The sequence below is a fragment of the Acomys russatus genome, chromosome 27 (genome assembly GCF_903995435.1).
Source record: "Acomys russatus chromosome 27, mAcoRus1.1, whole genome shotgun sequence".
Lineage (NCBI taxonomy): Eukaryota > Metazoa > Chordata > Mammalia > Rodentia > Muridae > Acomys > Acomys russatus.
The window spans coordinates 1,730,128-1,754,612 of NC_067163.1; positions in this window are offsets into that span (position 1 = coordinate 1,730,128).

The following is a 24,485-nucleotide window of genomic DNA, read 5'->3' on the forward strand; positions in this document are numbered from 1 at the left end:
CAGACAGCAAGCTAGAGAGAGAGAGCAATACAGTGATCGTGGCATCATTTTCACTAAGAAAAGTTGCATTGAGAAATATCCATTGGCCAGTTCTAAGTATAGAGGATTAACTTATGGCATTTATACACTTATGTTTCTCCACTGACAGCTTTTTATTAACCTAGAAAAAAATCAGTTCACTGGAATTAAATTGGCTCCTTGACTGTTAGTCAAGATGAACATCACCAAAGAGAGGAGATATCACCATCCTCCAGATAGGTAGATAATGTGAGAAAAGCAGTATCTGTACATAGAATTCAGGCCAGGAAGCAGTAGCAGACCACGCATGAGACAGCATCTGGCAGCACTAAATTGGGAAGATGAGGCAGGCCTCAATCTTTAACATGCCAGTTATGTTAAGAAAGTAATATTGAAGAATGTAGCAGAGAGTAAGTCAGCGTCTGTTCTTAAGAAACTTGGAGTTGCCAGAGATAAATGCTTCCCCTAAATCTGGAGGGAAAACCAAACCCAGAGACCAGTAGTCAAGGATTCCTTGCATAGGACAGCATTGCTGAAGTCATAGGCTGTTAGAAACACCAAAATGGCTGTGATAGATTGCATTGAGCGAGGTGTGGCACACCATGAGAGTCAAATATTGTTGAGGGCTGAACCTTAATGAAAAGCATGGACTGACACGGCATTTACTAGGAAACGCACACATTGTTACAATAAGGAGCCAAGAATTAATCCAGGAATATTCCTGAGCAAGAAGAAGGGAAAGTTCTAACTGAGGATTTCCTATCATATTGTCTGCCATGAAGCTCTGCTTCCCTGACCTCCTAAAATCAATGCACACACTTAACAGAAAATCAGAGAAAAAGTCACAAAGGTCCCAGTGCAAGTTCCCATACAAATTCTCAGACTAGTGTTCACTCATAAACTTACAGAGTGCCTCTCCTCCACATCTTCACAGCCATACAGGGTGCAGTGCTTCTGAGTCACACCTGAAATCGCTATAATACACTGTCCAAAGAAGGGTTTCTAAGAGAGTATGAAGGCTCGGGAGAGAAATCTGAAACTTCTTGGAGAGACAACTTAAACAAAACATAAGCCCAATCTAAGTTCTAGCCAGATTAGCATAAACCTCCCCCTTGGGCTTTTATTTCACTTTCCTCCAATGGTTATATTCTAGTAGCTCTTCGTGTAAAATGACAAGCAGTCTGATTCATGAAGAAAAACATCTTGTCTGTGGGGACAGAGCAAGCATTAGATCCACCCTCAGACATCACGCAGATGTTAGAATCATCAGACCACAAAATGAAAATTACTATTGGCATATCCTGAGTGTCTTTGATGATCTCCTTGGCTGATGAGCCCTTCAGAGGATTCTGCATTTATATCAGAGTGCTTTCAATATCTTGCATCCCTTTCTTGTTCTTAGCATTTTAAGCTCTCTGTCATTGTTACTCATTTATTCTTTAATTTCCTTTAGTTTCCACCACCCTGCCCCCATGAACATGATTGGAAAGTACTCAGTGAGTATATTTTCTTATAATTTTTATATATTTATTTATTTATAATATATTTTACTAATTCATTCACATTACATCTCAATTGTTATCCCATCCCTTGTATCTTCCCATTCCTCCATGCAGTAAACTTTGAACCCCTACCCAGATCTAGGCAATGGACAGGACATTGTCCACAGTTGAGTGGAGAGTGGGGTCTGACTTTCACACGAACTCTGTTGCCCCCTATTTGACCACGTACCCTGGATAGGGAGGTCTGGTGGCACTCAGAGGAAGGATAGCAGGCTACCAAGAAGAGACTTGATACCCTATGAGCATATAAAGGGGGAGGAGGTCCCCCTCAGTCATAGTCATAGGGGAGGGGAGTAAGGGGAAAATCAGTGAGCATTTTTAAAAGGACTTAACAATGTTCAAAAGTATTAAGCACCACCATCCAAGCAGATACATGGTACACAGTCAGAATTGGCTTAACATTTAAAATCAATCTATGAATCTTGCCACATCTGTACACCAAAAAGAAATCATAATTTTGTGAATATATTACATTTGAAAATCCCCAACAACCATTAATGGAGTGTATGCTTAATAAACTAGAAATTTAGTGGGACTGTCTTAGCTTAATTGAAAACTTATGAACAATTACAGATTACATCTTCATTATATTGAGAATGAGGCTGAGGAAAGGTGTCTTTTAATGACTATGCATGAACATCTTCATGTTATTTACTATATACAGGAAAGCATTCCCACAAATGCAACCTGTATGTCATCCTTAAATAATACAACGCATTGAGAGCCCAGCATCCTGACATAAGGAATAACTGTTTTGAAGATCCAAAGTTTTGTCAGTATCCCGTACAGAATGTAGAACATATTATTCTTCCTTGATATATGTTTTTGTTTATGGGAGGTCCTACCAGATCTAGGACACTAAGCTGAACTTGGTGAAGATTCCAGTAATCCTATGAAAGAAGAATTCATTTGAATATCATTTGATGACAGGGAATAAAAAAAAAAAAACAATGTAAATGTCAAACAATATCTTTTAAAATGGCCAAATTCAAGAGCTCAGACATGGTAATTTTTGTTGTTATTATCTGAGATGTCTTCAACAGTGTCTTATGCATCCCATTCTGGCCTCTAACTCACAGGGTAGTCCAGTATGACCTTGAAATTCTGAACCAGATGCCTGTGCCTCTCCAGTAGTAAGATTACAAGCATGGATCACCATGACTCATTTAACAAATTCTGGATTTGTTATTAAATGCTTATGTGAAGGCAGAATACCATTGGCTGATATATATGCTGTTCAAAGTAAGAAGGTGCATCTTAAAAAAAAAAAAAAACAAGTTTTGTTTCTTTTAAAAGTAATCATATTTTTCTTACAAAATTCAGTAGTCACATGCATTAGTATTTGACGAAGGAAAATGAAAATTATATCAATAAACAGAGACCCCTGCAGGGATGTTTACAGTAGCTTTACTTATTATTGCCAAGTTTTGAAATAGCTAAGATGCCATTCTCTAGGTGAATGGTTAAAAGAACTGTACCAGACGTGGAAAATGGTGTTAGTCAGTCAATGGAAGTTAAGTATCAGTAACTGAAAGAGTGAAGAAAACTTCAATGCACAGTATTGCAACCTAAATATAATATTGTGTGATTACAGTGTGTATTTAGTCATTCTAGAAGAGATAAACTTACAGAAATCATAATTTTAGTGGTTATCAGTAGTTTGGGTTGAGTTGGCCAAAGCTGTGCAATATAACAGTGTTGGCAATCTGCTACCGTCCAATATTTGACATAATCTTCACACTGTAAAACGGTAACATTGAAGCTTAATGGGAACCCGAGTCCCAGCCTGAAATGGCGCAACAGTGTGACAGTGTGGCCTGTCATTGCTATGACCGTGTCTGTGTTTCAGTGATTTGTGTGCATGGGCGAGCGTGTGTGCTTGTGCTGTGTGCGTATGCAGCAGGAGTTGGTTCTCTTTCCCCACACCCACCTATAAATTCTGAGGACCAATCTCAGGTCACTGCCCAGTTCAACAAGCACTATTACATGCTGAGGCATTTCCCTGGTCCTTGTTCATCATTTTAACAAACTGACTCTGAAGGAAGTTGACATTGAGGGGACAAGGACAGGCAGGATATTGGCTACAGGAAAAGTGCTGTAACACATTTTTCATTCTTCAGTGAAACTAAGACCATTTTAAATGTCAAAATATTTTGTTTTTTTTTTTTCTTCCTTTCACTTTTTTTTCAATTGTTTGTTCAAGATGGTCTCATTGTGTAACTTCGGTTGACCTTGAAGACACTCCAGAGCTGAATCTGCTCTCAAAATTAGGATCCCTCTGCCTCAGATTGCTGAATGATGAAAATGGACATCCTGCCATCTTAAAAACCAAACCAAAACAGAAAAACTCCTTACATAGAAAATTGATGTTTAACAATAGAATCAAGGCATTCTGAAATGTATATTTTTAAATCATGATAATATCATAACAACTCTCTACTCACATAAAATTATTTCACGATGATTGTGGGGACCCATGCCAAATTCTGCCATGTCAGAAATCTTGTGCTTAGGTTGTATGCTGTGACCTTCAAGTTGCTGACCTTTACCTCACCAGGAAGTCTTGTGTTCTAGGCTATCCTTGGACTATTTACCTTTGAAAGAAGTAGAGAAGTCTCAACTTGGAACCACCCAGAGGATCTAGGAAGTTGTACAAGGAACTCCTCAGAGAACTAGGAAGTTCTACAGGGAGCGATTTAGGCTATTGCATTCTTGCCCGGGGGCTAGGGTGAGTGAGATAAGAATAGATCCTATTGACCTTGCCCTGTATATGTTTCCTGCTAGTCGGCAATAAAGTGAATCTTGATCAGAAATTTCCTGACTTGAATCATTATTTCTCGCATCTCTGTGTCCTACTTTCAATCTCCACTCCCTCTTTCAGGTGAACGCTGATTCAATTTTTCTCGTGGTTTTGTAAAAATTTTATGGCTTTTGAAAATTTTTTAATATTTGACTTTTAGTATTTTATTTTGTTTTTGCATTTTCACACATTTTGTTTTACAGATAAACAAACATTTATCCAAAAGTATCTCTCATGTCTCTTTTCACATAATATGAAAACGTTTTTTATCTCAGTGTTTATTTTTTAAAATTTTATTATTATTATAATTTACTCACATTACATCCAGATTGTAATCCCCTTGCGAATGCTCTTATCTTCCTGTTTCCACCCCACCTCCATTAACCATTCTATGCCCCTCCCCTAGATCACTGACAGGTGGGATCCTCCTCCCCCACCATCTGACCACAGGCTATCAGATCACATCTGGATGACCTGCATCTTCTTCTTCTGTGATCCCATAGGACCTCTCCCTTAAGGGGCAGTGATCAAATTGAGAGCACCAGAGCTCTTGTCAGAGGCAGTCCCCTGTACCCTCCCTGTGTGGAGAATGAGATGTCTATTGGCTACATCTGAAAAAGAGGTCTATGTCCTCTGTTTGCATTGTCCTTGGTTGGTGCATCAGTTTGTGTTGGCCCCCCTGGGTCCAGATTCCCCCAGCTTGATAGTCTCCTTGTTGAGTTCCTCACTCCCACCTGCATCCTTTCAAACCCCCAACTATTCCATACAACTTGCAGTCTGGCTGCAAGTCCCAGTATCTGCCCTGATGCCCCACTGGGTGGAGTCTGTCAGAGAACATCTATGTTGGGTTAATATCCACTTATAAGTGAGTACATACCATGCGTGTTTTTCTGGGTCTGGATTACCTCCTCAGGATGATCATTGCTATTTCCATCCATTTACTTACAAATTTCAAGATTTCCTTGTTTTTGATAGTTGTATAGTATTCCATTGTAGAAATGTACCATAGTTTCTTTATCCATCCTTTGGTTGAAGGACATCTGGGTTGTTTCTAGATTCTGGCTATTATGAATAATGCTGCTGTGAGCAGCGTTGAGCAAATGTCCAAAGAACAACTCCTCCATAACTTTTTAAATGAAATTTCACCATTGTTAAGAGCCCTGACTGCTCTTCCAGAAGACCTAGGTTCAATTCTCAGCACCACATGGTTGCTCACAAGCATCTATAATTCCCGTCCCAGGGGATCAACCATGTTCTTCCTGCCTCCTAGTGTGCTAGGAATGCATGTGTTGAACACAATATATATAAGCAAATCATCTTATAAATGAAATAAATACATTTTAAGTGAATGTTTTATTATCAAAACTGTCAGATGTTTTTCATCTTTATCAACATTAAGATTGCCTTCAGCTATTTGTACAATGTTTATCTACACAATAAAAAGACAAAAAATAAAGAAAAAAGAAAAAGAAATAAAAGTGAACAAATATTTAAAAATTCAAAACATATCTACACCGAAGGATATACAAATTATATTCAGGAAAACATAATCTATTGTAAAATAAAATAAAGATTTATTTACTAAAATGTCACAGACGTATCTGATATACATCAACATATTGATGATAGATATGTTTGAATTTTTCTTTTGTTATGTGTATATAATCATCTAGAATGTTATGGATACAATGTGCCATTTTCATCTTTATAGTAGCCAATTTATGAGAATAAAAGCATATATTTCAGTATCTTTAAAATTTACTTAAAAGTTCATGCTATTTTAGATAAATTAGATAAGAAATTTTATGGTTAGTGAAGAATCAAGCTGTAAAATAATAACTAACAGGTGTTTCCTGTTGAAGGAAGTAATTAAACTTTAGCTCTGAAACCACATGATTTGTGTGAGTCCACAGATCTTCAGTTGCTGGCTAAGAGTGTAATCGCTTTACACTTTAAATGTTAGAGAATGTTCTAGATATTGTTGTGACCTCAGATGCTCTTATAGATTATAGGCTTCAGTGTGCAAGAACACGATGAAAAAATGAGTACAATGCATATTTAAAGGAGACATTTTTGAAGGAAAATCATTCAAAAAAGAAGTTATTTTTTTCCTTTAAAATGCACTTGTTACAACATTTAAATGAATTTCTACCTTAATATCCCTTGAAAATCTGATGTGTACTTCCCAAAGTTTATAGGGAGACAAGAAAACTATATACAATATATTTAAGTATGTTAGTTTTTAAGGCTTAAGTAAAGCTTTATTTTAAAAACTATAATTAAATTTCACTTTACGTATTTTGAGAGTCACTAAAAGAAAGCACAGAAATTTTGAAATATTGGTTTACTGGGTATATTTTCAATTTTATCAATAGCATATATAAAATGTTAATCAACAGAACATTTCTTGTTTATTCTTTCTTCCTTCTCTGAGAATCCATATTTATACAATAATGAAAACAGAATATTGAGATTGATCATGTGAAAGAGGTTGAGGGCCTCTTTAATCCATAAAGAAATATCATGTCTGCATGTGTAGCACAAAGATGAGTAAGAAGCTAGAAGTCACTAAGAGCAGCATGAACAAGGCCACCCCCGCCATCACTGGTGACTTGTAATAGTGAACTTATTTAGAAATTGCATGGATTAGTCATTTGACATGCTTGAGGCAATAAGTTGTGATACTGCGTGGATACTCTTTCTAGCCTCATGCTGCTAATAATAAATGCAGTATTGCGTTCTCTTGCTTATTACGTAAGTAGGAATTACTGATCTTTTTCTCTCTGAGTTACACATTTGAATAATCAATTTAAATTATAGTTCATAACAGATGTAGAATTGGCTTAAAGTCTTCTTAGCAGTTTCATCAGGAGTAAACACATTAGGAACGCAAGATTTGATGGCCATGGGACTTTTCGTTCAAAGCTATCATTCTCATGAAAATGCAAACTTAAGTAAAATTGTGCCACTAGTATTACTGCTAATAAACAAAGAAGCCGTGGTTTGGTTTATAAAGCATTAAAGCAGGCAACATGGGAAATCTGTGAGCACTGGTCTCCTTTCCATTCTCAACTCCAAATCATTATACAGAAATACATTCACATGTAGTATTTACAGGGTGTATATATGGGGCTAGGTGTGGTATAAAACACACACCCTCATAAAAGTATAATTAAGGAGTCCTCTCCTTAACCCTGTGTTGAATGTTTATTTTGAAATACAGAAGAGCGGTACTCTTGTAACAATCCAGTTAGAGAGAATGGGAAAAATGAAGTAAGAAAACAGACGGAAATCACAAATTAGAAAATTAGAAGCTCATGTTGTTGACTGAGGAGGTCCTGCAGACTATCATGATGCAGATTTGACAGTGTGCATCAGAGACCAAAGCTAAGGCATGAAGAGGGGTCCAGCATCTCACACATTAAGCAGCCACCATTCAATTGCGCCTGTTGAATTCATTCATCAGTATAGTCTCTTGAACATGATAAATGGCTTCTAAAATGGATTAAAACTAGCAGATGTATAGATGTTTCAAGAACAAAGAGAGCTAAGGGAAGATTCAAGGGAGTGCCCAGGCAACATCTGCACTCATGGATGGCTGGAAAGAAGATAGACTCCTGATATGGAGACGTGAACCTTGGCTAGTCTTCTGCAAGTGTGCACACAGGTGGGCTGGAAGTCCCCTTGTTCATCAGGTACTGGAGCAACAAGTGTTTCTTTATGCATATGTAAAACTTTCCTGCATTTGTTGAATATCCTTTGGGTCAAAAAAAACTCTGAAGGAGCTGGGTGTGGTGGCACAGGCCATTAACCCCAGCACTCAGGGAGGCAGAAGCAGGCAGATCACTGTCAGTTCCAGGCTAGCCTGGTCTACAAAGGAGATCCAGTACAACCAAGGCTACACAGAGAAACCCTGTCTCAAACCAACAAACAAACAAAAATGAAAGAAAGAAGAAAAGTAAGAAAGAAAAAGGGAAAAAACCAAAATAATAGGTATAATGAATAATGCACACAATGAAGCTCTTATTCAAAGGTTTAGTAAAGTATGGATATAATGTTTAAATAAATGTCCAAAGCATAAGAATAAACAAAAAATGAATATAACTCTCAGAAAAACAAAAGTGAATATGAATTGTTTACATATTTAGACACATTTGCTCCCCTGAGTTTGCATGGTTAACATGGACTAAATATTTCTCCATGTCCTATATTTTCATCTTCCAATGGATTGTAGAGAAGAGGTATTTTTAATCTAGCCTTATTTCATAGTATGAGGTTCATCAAATGTCCTCACTACATTCCGTTCATACAGCAAGTGGGAGAACTTTCATAAAAATATAAGTCAGTTGACTCCAAAACTTTTTATTGGCATTACAGTGGCTAAAGAAGCATGCATTTGAATATGACTCTTCAATATTTGTGATGCCTCTTGTTATGATACTGTCCAAATTTGTTATGAAAATAAGTTATAAAATTCCAGAGTCAGAACATTCACATATATTCGATTTTTGTGTGTTTATCCATCAGAAAATGCATTCATGCATCTTCCATTCACTAAACAGAATCCTAGAAAAAGAATGACACACTTTGAGGCAGGAGGTGTGGAATCCAGAGAGAGGTATGCGCTCACCAACAGAGAACTGAGGCAATTCCACGTTTAATGTAAGAAGCAAATGCTCAGGGAGGCGAGGCTGGAGGCAACATGGAAACTTCTGTGTTGGCACTGTGCACTTCAGTGTGGAGCTGCTGCTACTGATGAAGGGTAACAAGCACGTGCTGTCTGTGACTGGACCCCGCCTAGACTGAAAGGGGATTACCAAAGTGTGCGAATTGTCTTTCTAATCCTTGGCAGTAAAGAACAGAGTTGAGTCAGTTGTTTTGTACCCTGCAATGAACCTCGTGTGTGCTTGATTCTGTTTGATTTTCCATTCCAAGAGATTATCTTCTTTGAGCATTCCTATCACAGGCTACCGAAAGCTCACTTAGATACAAAGTGTAAAATGGGCATAACATGGGGTTGAATATGAAAATAATTGCCATAGAGACTGATCAAAACTGCATCTTATTTGATAAGGTTATTTTAGCTAAAATGTAAATAATGTTCATGCTTCAACTGAAATATACATTTCATATCATACATAAAAATAAAGAGACAAGTTATTCTTATTAATACAGTTCATGGACATTTATGCCTGGAATGGTGTGACTAATCCAATTCTGATAATATTTATATACTTAGGGTTTAAATTTTTCCAGTGATTTGGATTGTAATTTTTAAATTAATGTAAAACTCATTGCAAAGCTACAAGGAGTACTTAGGCATGGCTAATGCATAGATTGAAATTCAGTGTGTCTAAACAAATGGGAGCAGCTGATTGACCCCAAGACTAAGATAATGAATTTGCATTACACTTTCAACTAGCTGGGATTGAAGGGGCCGTTGTAACCCATGACTCCAAGCCCTCTGCACTTTCAGGAAAGGTCTGAAATCAGAGGTTTCTAATTCATTCTAAACATCATCAAATGCCATACTTCATAAGTTCTCCAGAAGAATTTTAAAATTACATTTAAAAGTCATTACATAGCTCCAGTGAGATTGGCCAGGATGCTTATCTTTATTTTATTTTTTTTTATAGAAACATATTTTTATTCCTTCAAAAATCAAATCGACTTTATATTATTGAAACTTTAAAATTGTTTGCGTATTTTATTTTATTATTTTTTATTTATTTACATTACATGGTTATCTTTAAACCTGAATCCCATTCCAGTGTCCACTGTGGTGGACGGAGGGAACCAAGCCTGCTTAGCTGTTCTGTAGCCTCCTCATACTCACGGCGATGCATGCCTCCAGCTTCTACAAACATAGACAGACAGATGATAGGTAGATACATACATACATACAAACTACATACATACATACATACATACATACATACATACATGATAGATATAGATAGATAAATAGAAGATAGATAGATAGATAGATGGCAGATATAGATAGAGTGTAGATGATAGATGACAGATAGCTGATAGATAAATAGATGAATAATAAACACTTAAATGGAAAAATTAATAAAGGCAAAATACATGGCTCCACATTTCAAAGGGAACATCAAGAAATCATGAGAAATCCTTTCTTAGTTCTTTCCCCTGATAGCTCCATATGATTATGGAATAAAATAAAATGAATGAAAAAGTTCACTTTAGTGTATAGGATTTGTGAATGTATGTATGCCAGAATACCAGGCACAGTTCAGCTTGTAAGAATTCACACGTCAGAGGCTGTGCACTGCTCCGCAGGAGAGAGAGGAAAGTGTGACACCATTTGCTGCACCTAAGGTTAAATGAATGACAGTGTGATAATCATCAGCACATGGGTGCTCAGTGCTCAGGAACAGCTTCCCAGGATCACAAGATGCACAATGCTGCCAAGAGAACAAATGAACAAAAGTGGGGGACACCTAAGTGGTAAAACTGAAAGCATCCTGTGTGCTGCGAGGGCACATAGTCTAATTTGGGACACAAAGTCTCTAGTTCCTGCAAAATTGTACAGACTTGTTCTGGAATGAAAGCAGATTCAGGCCCAGCCTCTTTTCCATACAGGACCTCAGACGTTGACACCCCTTGCCTCATCCTCATTCCAACCCCTGCTTTGACTGGATCTTTTCTCAATTGACCTTGGCCACACACACGCATAGGAGCATGAAGCTGCAATCTAGCTGGCAAATAATCTCCCCAGTAGTTCATGAATAACGACGTCCAAAGATGCGTACGAAAGCAGTCTGTTTGTCATAAGACACTGCTGCCGTAAACGAATGTGTGTTTTCAAAGCCCACTGTGCACTCAGACTTTCAGTGAAGGGGAACAGAAACACTCTGGAACAAAAGAAGGAATCAATTCTGAGGCAGAGGCTGAGCCACTGGGTGGAGCCAGCTTTTCTTCCCAAGGGTGGAGATGCTGTGCTGTGCTCATTACATCTGGCAGCACAGATGGCAGAAAAATTAATAGGAGGGAAGCAGCTTTGACCTCGTGTGGCTATAAGCAAGTTCTGAGACTCCATGTGCAGGCAAATCTGATAATATCTTTAGAAGAGACCTTGAGAGTTCACTGGGTTCAGCTCCCTGCTGCTGACAGAGCTGTTCACTACAAAGCCCAACGTCCTGGGCTGGTGTCCTTTAGGTAAGAGCCAAATAGACACTGGACAAGGCCACTGAGGAAGGCAGCGAGGCTAATAGAGCTCCCTAGGTATAGGTGGAATGAGCTCTGTTTTATGTTAGTGCATCCAGCTGGAGATAGAGACTAGGGGGAAAATTACTCTTGAGTTCTTCCTAGTCTTCATATTAAAACCATTGCCAAGGTCAGGAGAGGGGAGTGGGGAAACCTACACAATATGCTCATCTTGAAGGCAGTGATAGGTTTGCTGCAGCTATCTGGTTTCAAGAAGATCGTGGTGGAAGTTCTAAGTAAATGTACGTTAGGCCTTGAATTTGTATGGAAAGGGCTCCAGCAGCTCAGGTCCCTGCCCATTGGTCCTCACAAAGTGTGCTCCTCTCCGGAGGGAGGTGGGCGCCGCTTCAGCTGGACCCAGGTGCCCTTCTCTTTGGCTTCTTCCCTCTTCTGGCTGCTTTTCTTCACTTGCTTCATGTAGCTGTCTCGGCTCTTAGGGTGCTTGATGCGATCTGTGAGCACATCGATTCTCTCGCCTAGAGTCCTCCTGCCTTTAACCTGCTTGTTTTACAGTGATGCCTGCCCGTGGCATGCTGGGCAGCATCGTAGACTCTTCTGACTTGGCTGTGGCAACACTTATGAGCCATTTCTTTTTTAAAAAATAAATGTCCATTCCTTTGGTGTCTGCGATATCATCATTCTTGGATATTCATATGTATGTGGTCAAAGGAACAACTCCATGTTTCCTTAAAGGCCTAGAGGACTTATAGTGAGGGCCCCTGCTCCCATCCCTTTGTGTTTGTGTTTTGGCTAGTTTCTGGAAGATCGCTGCAGCCAACAAAAGCCTAAATAACTACTGTGCGTTGATTGCAGAACTATTGATTAAAAATTGATTTTTAGCTTTTTAAGTACTTTTTTTTTTGTACTTTATGGCAAACAAACACCTGTGAGGCCTAAATGCTGTGGCCCCCACAGTCTCTATCATCCTATTGATGATGGCTACATGTGAAAGTGAGCCCAATCCAAGCCTCTAGGGAATTTAAAGTCAATTCTGCTGTCTGATTCCAAAGGCAAGTGCCTCAGTGCTGTCTTCTCACTTCTGAGTTTCCTCAGACGTGAATTTGATGACATATTGTAACTGCAGATGCAAATGCAGATGATTGGCAAACCTCTGAATCTGTCTAGAACTATACCTGACAATACGAATCACTCTTTGAAAATTAAATCTCATTCGGCAGACAGGTCTTGTTCTGACTTTGTTATATAATAAACCTAAATGACACAGTTTCTACTATCTAAATGTTCTTCAATATACCCAAAAGGCAGTAAGGTCATGCTCCAACAGCCAGGACAACAGAAAGCTAAGTCTTCCTCTAAATGTTGCTTTTACTACTGCACTTAAGTAAGCCCTTCATTTTGAACATAACGCTGAAACACTGGCACCAGAAATTTTTCCTCAGCCTTGAAAATGTCTATACTCCAATATTTTTCATTGTATCTCAACTAAATTAACTTTCCTGGTTACATTTAAAATCATACCTAGAAAAATAACTAGCTACAAACCACTGTATATATCCGAACAGCATTATAAAATGAAATATAGGGGTGATTTTGTTATAAAGAAGGCCTGACGACTATGATTTTACACTGTACAAATGTGTGTGTGTGTACATTTGTATGTGTATGTGTGTGCATGTGTCTGTATGTGTGTATTTGTGTCTATATCTATGCATATGCATGTGTACATGTCATGGGCATATCTATGAGTGAATGTGCTAAGCCAATGATTAGTAGATGTGTTCATACATGAATGCTCTAATAACTATATGAATAAATTCAACCATTGGCATACAAACCTGCCTTAGTGGTGGGTCTCTAATTTGCTTACAAAGGGATCATCTAAAATGTTGATGAAACCTGTACTTGGCCTTCTCTTCAAATATCACTCTACCACTGGAATCTTAATATATACTAAAGACCATATTTGGACTGGTACGCATGAACAATCTTTAATATATGAATATTATAATAAAAGAAAATATTAAATACAAATAATTTCTCTTTGTCTAATTGTCCAATATTCTCTCTCTCTCTCTCTCTCTCTCTCTCTCTCTCTCTCTCTCTCTCTCTCTCTCTCAAGTAACATTTGATATTTTTTATGTCTATTGAGGATCATGTCATTGGCTCTGGTGCATCTTAGGAATCAGGTGTCTGAGGATCATTGTTATTTTTGTTTGTTTATTTTAAATTTATTCACTTTACATGCCAATTGTAGCCTTCTTCTTTTTCTCTTCCTAGTCCCACTTCCCTCCCTTCCCTTAGTCCTAAGAAAAGGGGAGCCTTCCTCTCTTACCATCTGATCCCAGCCTACCATGTCTCATCATGGTTGCCTGCATGTTCTTCCTCTGTAGGCTGACATGGCAATCAAAACATGGCTGTTGGTATCTGTTCAATAAAGACTCCAGACGCTAACAGTGGTTCTCACATCCACTGACATTAAAAATTCTCATACTGCTGCTAAATAAGATTATCCAAGTCAATGACTGCACCATTATACCTGGGAAATAATTCTCCATTCTTTATGTATTTATGCACCATTCTTATGGCATGGCTCACTTACTTTTCAGTTGTTAAACTGAGCCAGATAAAGATGATGTTTGATGTCCTCACACTTATTATTCCATACTTCTACAAAGATTCCTGAAACACATTCTTAAGTACATTTGAATATGAGAATAAAATACCATAATTTTAATATATAGATTTTCTGGGAAAATCTTCTGTATATTAGGTATTAAGAAACTTTCTAGTATAAATGCCTATGATTAGATGGTCAATATGAGCAAGTAAGAGAAATTTAGATATTTTATTCATTGGTTTTGAGTAATTCAACTTTGGTCTCTCCATTATGTACATTTTCCTCTGGAGTTTAAGAAATCTTCATTTTATTGTTTATGATTTGCTAAATGCCAGAAAGAAGTAATATATTCTTAGAGATAATTCTGTGTTTTTTTGGGACTGATAGAGGGGCTTCTGCCATAGAGCAAAGACACCCTTCTCCGGAATTTCTAAAGGTACTCATAGGGAGCAGGGGTTATCACAAAAATGAAAACACAGACAGAGATGCCATATGAACATTGAAACCACTGACACTGTGGTTGGCTATCCCACTGTAGACACAGAGCAAAGAGCACAGTTTTGTGCAAGCATCTATTATAGTGCAATCAGCTTATAAAAGAAGCACAGCATGATGGTCTTACCTTGCTCTCCAACATAAGAAATAGCTATAGCTGGTTTGAAATAGGGTACTGCAAGGGCTGAAATCTTTTTTCTCCAGTAGTTCTCAGAAGATATTCTTTTCCTTGCCTTTCCCAATAACAAAAGAGTGTCTGCCCACCTTCCTCCATTTCACAGTCAGCAGAGTCTCTTTTGAAATGTAGACTCATAACTTCTGCTCATTAGTCCTTCTCTCTCTGATCTGGCCCACTTTGTATTTGTGGTTGATCCATTGGGATATTTTAGTATTTTTTCCCAAGGTGCTCAAACTCACCACATCCATAAAGCTTCTTTTGCCATGTTAGGTCCTGCATTCACCTGTACAGAGACTGTCACCTGAAGGGTGAACTTTTATTAAGTGGCGAGTGCACAACAGCTATACAGAGTGCTTAGGCATCTCTTCATGATGTCACTTCACTAAGGCTGACTTTACTGACCTACCTGTAGGGACCAGGCTTTAAAAAGTGATAACGAGATGATTTTTATGAAATTTCAAAATACTTGTTCTGGAGAAAATCTTTAAATGGTTAAATGTTGTAGAGGCCTGAGTAAGTTCATTAAAAGCATGTAAGATTTAAGGTATCTATTTTAGGGTAGTTAAACTATACTAATTGCTTCTAATTACCTGATTATAATATGAAGATTGGAATATTAATGCATATAATTTAACATAAACTGATTTGTAAATAAATAATATGTGATAGAACAGACATGATTGACATTTTTCCTTAGGGTTCTTTTTACTCCCTGGAGTTTATTAATAACAGTTTGAGTTGGCACAGGATGGAACAAGGAGGAGAAGCCAGCAGGGAACAACAAATGATTGAATATAAAGTGGAGGAAAGATATCATGATGCTGATGTTATGAGAGGTAAGAGCAGAGCAAGGAGAGAAGTGAAGATAAGTCCATAAGCAAAGGTTTCCTTTCTGTGTCAAAGTGTGCTAATAGCAAACATGATGTAAAGATCCAGTGAGGTCATATCATAGGAGACAAGTTCATGGGGAGTCAGTACAAAACCAAGGCCCCTGATGGTTGCTGTAGGGATGTATCAGGTGTTATTGATAAATGGTGGGGTCCCCAAAAGTACCTGTGACAGTGTGAGATGGGTAAGCCTATTGATCCAGCCTTTCCCTCAGTATAAGTCTACTAAACTTAGTGGAGCTAAGATGACAGGACGAGAGAAAGGTGTTAGATGTCTAGTAAGAAAAATACATCAAAGATACTGGAACATACTTGAAAAGGGTAAAAGAAGACTTCAAGAAATAACATAGCCATGAACACTAAATTCTCAGTGAACAGGCAGAGATAAGATATTTTTTTAGACAGGAGGACCTGATCAATTCAGTAATATATATGTGTACTATACATGTGTTACATTCATATATGAACGTAGTAATAAAAGATAATTTTAGACATTAGGGTATATGACAAATAACAATTAATTAAGTCTGGTTTGGACACATTGTTGTCATGGAAACATATTTTGAGTGAGTAAATGTAGTCACGAATAAAGTTGATATGGACTGATAGAATGAACATCCTAATGTATCCTTCAATTGAGAAAACCGTGAGAAATAGGAAAAATGCTGGAAAGTAAATGACATATATTTATTTAGATAAAGGAGATAAGATGTGAATACGGAAACCAATAACCAACAATTATAAATATAACAAAACCAATACTTAATAAGTATAAAAATTAGTAATTAAAAAATCATTGAGCAAAGAAGGTACATAAGAGGTTTCGGAATCTAATTTTAAACATGAAAATTTGTGTTTGTTGTGGTTCAAGAAAATTTTAAATACTATAATCAAGAAATTGTGACTACTCAAACATGTACAGTGGGGTGTTAAACAACTGTAACAAAATAATTATATAAACGCTTTTATAATCTACATATAACAGGCACTGAAAAGTAATAAGCATTTTTCTTTGTTTTTAAGGCAATCCCTTTTTAAAGTTATACTTTACAAAGATTTCATTGTGATTGTCATCCTCTCACTCGCATCTCCTGGTTCCCACTCTCCTTCCCTCTTCCACACTGTTCCTTTCCCCAGACCTCTGTCAGAAGAGGATCTCCTTCCCCATCTTACGACTCCAGCCTATCAGGTCTCATCCAGACAGCGTGGTTTCCCTTCCTCAGTGTGCCCACCAGGCCTCCCCACCAAGGGGAAGTGATCAAATTGAAGGCACCAGAGTTCATGTCAGTGCCTGCTCTCCTCACAACCATGGAGAATGAGCTGTCCATTGGCTAGATCTGAACAAGGTGTCTGAAATTGACACAAGATTCAGTACAGACTTCATTGACTGTACGTAAAACTGAAGCATCAGAAAGGGCAGATTAAAATCTATAGTGAGGTCTCCACTTTGCTCCCACCCTACACAACCCAGGCACAGATAAGTTCATAACCAACTTCTGTAAAACCCTAGAAGATTGTGTAATCTCTAAATTATTTAAACTGTTCTAAGCTATGAAAATTTCCTATTTTCAAACTCATTTATGAGGCTCTTGAACCATGATAGTTAAACCAGGCAAAAACGTCATGAGAAAGGAAAATCACAGACAAAAGATACAAATGAAAAAAATTTAAAAATAGGATAATAGTATTTTAACATTCTGAAAAAAAATATTCAAGTGGACAAAGCATCAAAGACACAGAAGGTTTAACTTAAAATCACCAAAAAGTGATGATGAGGAAATATTAGGTAAGGTATGCCCATGATACTCCTCATCCCAGGCAAGGATCTTAGAAGAATAATAGATTGTTTTGCCAAAATTACACACACACACACACAAACACACACACACCATGTAAAATATTTCTGAAAGACCTGACAGGATTCATTCCTCTCAGCATGTTGGATGCAGACATCTTGCATCCACTGTGTCCGAGCCCCAGGCACTGCAGTTGCTGTTAACCATCAGAACAGGATAGCTTTGTAGAAAGCTTCTGATCCCAATTGGTCCAGCATTTCAGTATGTCCCACACAGGACTCCTATGAAGACTTGGATTTCTCAACATTTAGAAAATGGACCACAAATGTAATCCCTGGTTTGCTTAAACCATGTCCCCAATTTTACTTAGTTATTTTTTGGTCCTTTAAAGATATTATTCACCCTAAATCAGATGGTCTACAGATGCTTATTTTCATCGGGAGTCGGTTATAAGTTATTATTGCTCTTATACAGAGAGAAAACTAGGTTGGACTCAGGGATATCTCTCTTTTCCTTTATCTTTCTTTTGTAGGTAAGGAGATAGGAGCTGAAAAGAGAGAAAGGTGGATATAGAAATATAGAGGGAGGATAGAACAAAAGGTAGATGATTGAATCTACTCAAGGCCTTAATTGTTAGTCACAAATTAGGTTATTTTTAATTCATTGGTAGAGAAATTTATATATCAATGCAAATCATGCTCATGTCAAATACTAGTCTAATTTTATCACAAGAATATATATCTTAGGTCTAACAGATAGACATGACTCTATAGATATATAAAGTAAAATAGTTAAATACGACCATCAAAAGTCTCACAGACCTGCAGAATATGGTATTCAAAGATGTTTTTATAATTCTAAAGATTCTTTGACAAGACAGGTTAACTCTTGGCAACACCAAGCCTTACTCAAGGAAGATGATGAGCATCAAAGAATCTCCTTATGGAGTTTGCTTCAAATGTGGCAAACTAGCAACTGGGCAAAATGTCGTCATTTCTGCCACAGACAGAATTCTGCCTATAAAAAGGACAAGCTTAGATGTAGGCAGAGTTAAGGGCTGAACTCTGCCAAGACAGGGTAAGCAAGTCTTCAATATGTGCTGCCTTGCAAATATGTATGTCAGATATATTGGGCTAGAAAGCAGAAGATGAGGCTCCAGTGTTATAGAGAGTGTTGGGTGACTGTCGCCTCACTCGGCCAGCAAGAAAGATGCGACCACCAGTTCTTCTCCAAGCAGTTTATTCAAGCTCTTCATGCAAGCAACTCCCCCGAACCACACCTGACACACACTAATAAAGCATACTATCATCCAATCAATTCACACCACGTCTCACATCCTCATAGATTCACGAAGGCAGAACTACCGCAGGCCATGGGCTATATCCAAATAAGGACCTGTTTGTTTTCTACAGAGGCAGCTCTGGCGACGTGCCAGGCGCCATCTTAGGGTGCGGTCCTTAGGGGCTCTCCACAGTTCCCCCTTTTTGTTTTATAATAATGACATATCATGGCTTTAACGCAACAGGTGAGAGTAGAGGTCTGATCTCCGGTATGTATGGGCATTTGTTCACACTGCCCTCAAGCAAACCCTTCATTTGCTGAATGCCAGACCTGGCCCGGTACCTTTTTTCCAGAGGTGGGGTTTGGGATACCAACCCACATGCAATCAGACTTGCTCCCCAGAAGTCCATTAACTGCATACAATGTACCTCCTGTGCAGTGCTCTGCCTAGCACCCTGAGCGTGACGAAAGCATTGTGTCAATTCTTTAGGGCAGACAGCCAGATCTGAGGTGACTGTCCTGCCTCGACTGCTGCAAACGCTTGAGCCATCAGGACCTGAGACGTTCTCAAATGACAGATACACCAAGGCATACACCACTCACACCTAAAAATACAATGCTTAAAGCCCCAGTGCCCGCCCATTCCTTCAGATGATTAACAGTGGTCGCCAGCCAAGTGGAGAGTCCATCTGTGAAAGCCAGGTCAACACGGGTGGAATTGGTTGTAGTAATCAATATTCGCAGGTCCCTCATCAGGCCTTCGAAGTTGGTTGACCAGTTACCTAGAAGATGGCTAGAGAGCTGTCTAGATAGATTTGCAGCCTTAGTGAAATTATTATATTGAACTGAAGTAATACAGATCCCAGGTAGTTTCCATTCACAGCCTAGCTGTGCCAGCTGCCATAAGACATCCACCTGCTCCTGCACCAGGTCAACGTGTTGGTTTAGGATCATAATGCCTCCCTTTAACTGGGCATTGATATTGATCTGCGTATCTAGAGCCTCAGCAACTGTGGCTGATAAATAATTAAGGGTGGCGAATTCTATCAAGAAGGCTTTCCAATTAAGATGCTGACCAGGTGTGAGGCATGCCTTAACAAGGCTACTCCAATTGGTAGGTGTCATGCAGTGTCTACTTAAGCTCTCTATCATTGACACTGTAAATGATGCCGAGACGCCGTAGGCACGTACAGCCTCGGCAAGGGATTTTACTATCTTGAAATCTAGGAGTTCATGGTAGCGATTTTCCTGAGCATCTTGAAACACTGGAAACCCCAAGGCACTCGCCTTGACTTCCTTCCAAACCTGCGGGCATAAAGACCGACCAACGTTAGTTGGCTCTGGTTCCAGATTGGGCACGCTACAGGGAGGGGGCATGGCAGTTTCTGTCTCAGCCTTTGCCACTCCCCTTCTTTTAACTTCCCCTTTCTCTGGCTTCTCCTTTCTATACAGAGACAAATCCGGATACAGTCCGGTCCCCTCCATTTTGTTTACTAGTTCCTCAATATCATCCTCCGAGCTAGATTCTTCACTAAGCTCACTCCTTTATCTGATTTTTGAGATCTTTCTTCCTTCAACTGTTCAAGAGATTGATTTCCAGCTTCTACTGCCCGACAGCACCTAGTATCCGACAAGCAACTACGGACCAACTTCCACATCGGCCTCACCCCAGCTTTCAAGTCTCCTTGTTCCCAGGCAAAATCCAAATCCTTACCTAGTTTATCCCAGCTCGAGAGGTAAAGATGGGCAGACATCGCGAACCCTGGGGCCACTGTATCACATTCAGTCGGGAAGGTTTCTAAGGTTTTACTTTTAAGCTTAAGTCCTTTTGATTTTAGCAATTCTCAGAGGGCAGTGAAAACCGGGTGAGAAGGCGATGTATCCATACTTTCACTTTTCCTCCTCGCGAGAAACCTCATGCATTAGCTCCCTTCCGGAGACTTTAGGATTAGCTCCCTTCCGGAGACTTTAGGATTAGCTCCCTTCCGGAGACTTTAGAACTAACTCCCTTCCGGAGACTTTAGGATTAGCTCCCTTCCGGAGACTTTAGGATTAGCTCCCTTCCGGAGACCTTAGGATTAGCTCCCTTCCGGAGACTTTAGAACTAACTCCCTTCCGGAGACTTTAGGATTAGCTCCCTTCTGGAGACCTTAGGATTAGCTCCCTTCCGGAGACTTTAGAACTAACTTCCTTCCGGAGACCTTAGGATTAGCTCCCTTCCGGAGACTTTAGGATTAGCTCCCTTCCGGAGACCTTAGGATTAGCTCCCTTCCGGAGACTTTAGAACTAACTCCCTTCCGGAGACCTTAGGATTAGCTCCCTTCCGGAGACTTTAGGATTAGCTCCCTTCCGGAGACCTTAGGATTAGCTCCCTTCTGGAGACTTTAGAACTAACTCCCTTCCGGAGACTTTAGGATTAGCTCCCTTCTGGAGACCTTAGGATTAGCTCCCTTCCGGAGACTTTAGAATTAGCTTCCTTCCGGAGACTTTAGGATTAGCTCCCTTCCGGAGACTTTAGGATTAGCTCCCTTCCGGAGACTTTAGGATTAGCTCCCTTCCGGAGACTTTCCCCTTTTTCCAGGGGTCGTAAGCTCCACTTACCAGGAACTTACCTGCCCGCGATCCTTGGCTACTTGGAGTTCTGAACTTAACGGTGGGGGAGTGGACAGCGAGGGTCCCCGCACGGGCCACCACTTGTTGAGTCTCGCTCAGCCAGCAAGAAAGACGCGACCACCAGTTCTTCTCCAAGCAGTTTATTCAAGCTCTTCATGCAAGCAACTCCCCCGAACCACACCCGTCACACACTAATAAGGCATACTATCATCCAATCCATTCACGCCACGTCTCGCAATCTCATAGGTCCACGAAGGCAGAACTACCGCAGGCAACGGGTTATGTCCAAATAAGGACCTGTTTGTTTTCTACAGAGGCAGCTCTGGCGACGTGCCAGGCGCCATCTTAGGGTGCGGTCTTTAGGGGCTCTCCACAACTGTTCAGGCAGAAAACTGTCTCTGTCATTTTTATTTAATTAATGATTGTTTCTTGTTTCTTCCTGTTCTATGTAGTTTATTTTATTCACGTGTAATAATATAAATGTATATGTTAAAAAAGAAACATAATAAAAATAGAATTGCTGTCTCAGGAAAAAATATTTCTGAAAGGTTATCTAATGGAAATTTTAGAAATATTCCAATTAAATTATGGAGTAAACCACAGTTAAAATTGATTATGGTGTTGTAAAGTTGGTGTAAATTACTGCACTTGAGTCCTTAGTCCACAGAACAATTTGTAAGTGATAAAAATGAAAATATGAAAATGAACAACAAAAATTTTATAGCAAAATTATGGAATTTTCTAGTAGGCTATGCAACATAGCTATATAACATAAATATAATATTGTTGTTAGAACTAGTATACCAAAAGTAATTAAAAGGAAAATGCCATTAAGCTCTGTTGCATTTCTTGTGGTACAGAATATAAAAGTACAAAATAAGCTAATTTTCAATTAAAATAAACTAAAAGAGTTTGTCAACTATTTAAAAGTAAGACATAAAACTGAGTATTTTAGAACATGACTGCAATCCCAGAACTTCACTGGAAATTGAGCAAAAAGGGTAGACATTTTGAGTCCCACTTGGGTTGCACATAAGACTATGTCCAAAAAGCAAAAGGATGTCCCTGGTTGGTCATTTCTTGGACGTACCTGAGACTCCTGTTTGAATCCAGAACTGCCAAAGTGTAAGACTAAATTCTCATGGACAAAACTCTAAGACCCACAAATCCTTTCTGCAAATATTGCTATCTGAGAAACTTTGTGCAACATAAATCACCTAAACCTTCAGAAGAATTGTGCCATGAGGTATATGTACAAACGTTAACATAAATATATGGGGTATTTTTATGATGGTTAAAAACCACAAATTGTCATATTTCATGACAAGTGCTAGACACAATATATGTTCATATAAAAATATGTCCTGATGGTGTAGCCCAAAATTACTTAGAAGACCCAATGACATAAATGTAAAATAATAAACGTATATAGAACTTCATGAGAAGAAAATCAGAACTAGACATTTTTACAAAGTCTTTTAAAAAGGAGACTGAATAGGGAAAAATAGTAGTTTTGTGTGCTATACGAAACATTATGAATTTAGCTTAAAATGTTTGTGAATTTTTAAAACACACAAATTATGTCTACTTCTGCATAATATTTGAATAGATGAATGGACATTACAGAAAAGTATACTAAAATTATCAGTGGCCAAAGTGTGTGAAGAGGCACTCAAAAGCCTGGAGTTGAAAAGAAGTCAAAGATTATGGAAGATAATACCTATAAAGTCAACAGATACACAGATTAAAACAACAGCATCGTTTAGTTGGCTAAGTGTGCAGAACAACTCCCAAGCCCTCACATTCAGATGTTACATACTTGCATGGGGACATAAGCCACAAAATGCACACAAAAGTGTTTCTGTCACTGAAATACAGTGAAACATTTTGTAGTGTCTGGGGAAGAGTAGTGACACTGGACAATGAAAGAGAATCAATGTGTCGAGGAAGTTTAGGACATATGCAAAGCGTAGCCTTCATTTGGGTAAATTTAACAGTTTGAACTTAAAAATATAATAATTATATAGCATATTAAAGAAATATAAAAATCAGCAGCCAGTGTGATTTCTTATGCCTGATATGACTTACGTCCTGTAGGTGTAACTGTATCTAGATATAGACTACAACATTGTTTTAAATGCCTAAAACCGTCCAACTAACATGAAACAATGAATTTTACTAAGCCAAGAAGAAAGAAAATAATTTACTTTAGACAAGATATGAATTTAAAGAGGAAGAAAAATAATGACAAGCATCAACTCAATAATATTGTTTTATTTTATAATGACAAGACTGTGTGCAATATGAAATACAGCACATTATTATGTTGTTTTTATAATTAACAGAAGCACCATTGCATAAACAGTGAGGTATACAATTCTTCAACAAGTGTAACTGGCTAATGAATATTAGATGAATTCCCAACAATATTCAGGAGGAAAACAGCCCTATAAAATAAATAGATGCATTACTTACTCAAATTCTGAGCCTCACTCAGTGAGTTTATTTTGAGGGCAATTCTTCCAGTAGAAATTAAATTGGGCACCAGTTTTTTTTTCTTCCTCAACAATCTGTAGGTCTATTGAGCAAAGAGACCTTTCATGTCCCATGACCAAAGATATCATCAATTTATTACCATTTTATAGAAATGCAAAATCTTCCCAGACCTACAGAATCTCTCTCTCTCTCTCTCTCTCTCTTTCCATAATATGGAAAAAGAAAGCCAAACACAGACACCTGCATTCTCTAGACAAATGATACTTTGCAAGAAATATTTTTCCTAGTAACTGCTAATGTCCTTTGCAACAGCGTCTTTCAGATTCCTCTCTCATTGAGCAGGCAATTTTCCTGACAAAAATGATCAACTATCGTCATTTTAAAACCAGAGCTCTGAAGATGATCAGGGTGATGACTTATTTTATACCATGAGTTTTAAATTTTATGCATCTTCCTTTCAACCGTATCTTCCTACCATTCTTTATAGCAAATGTCTTAAACATGCAGTAAAGTTTAGATATATATGAACATGTCTGGGAAAATGCACATGA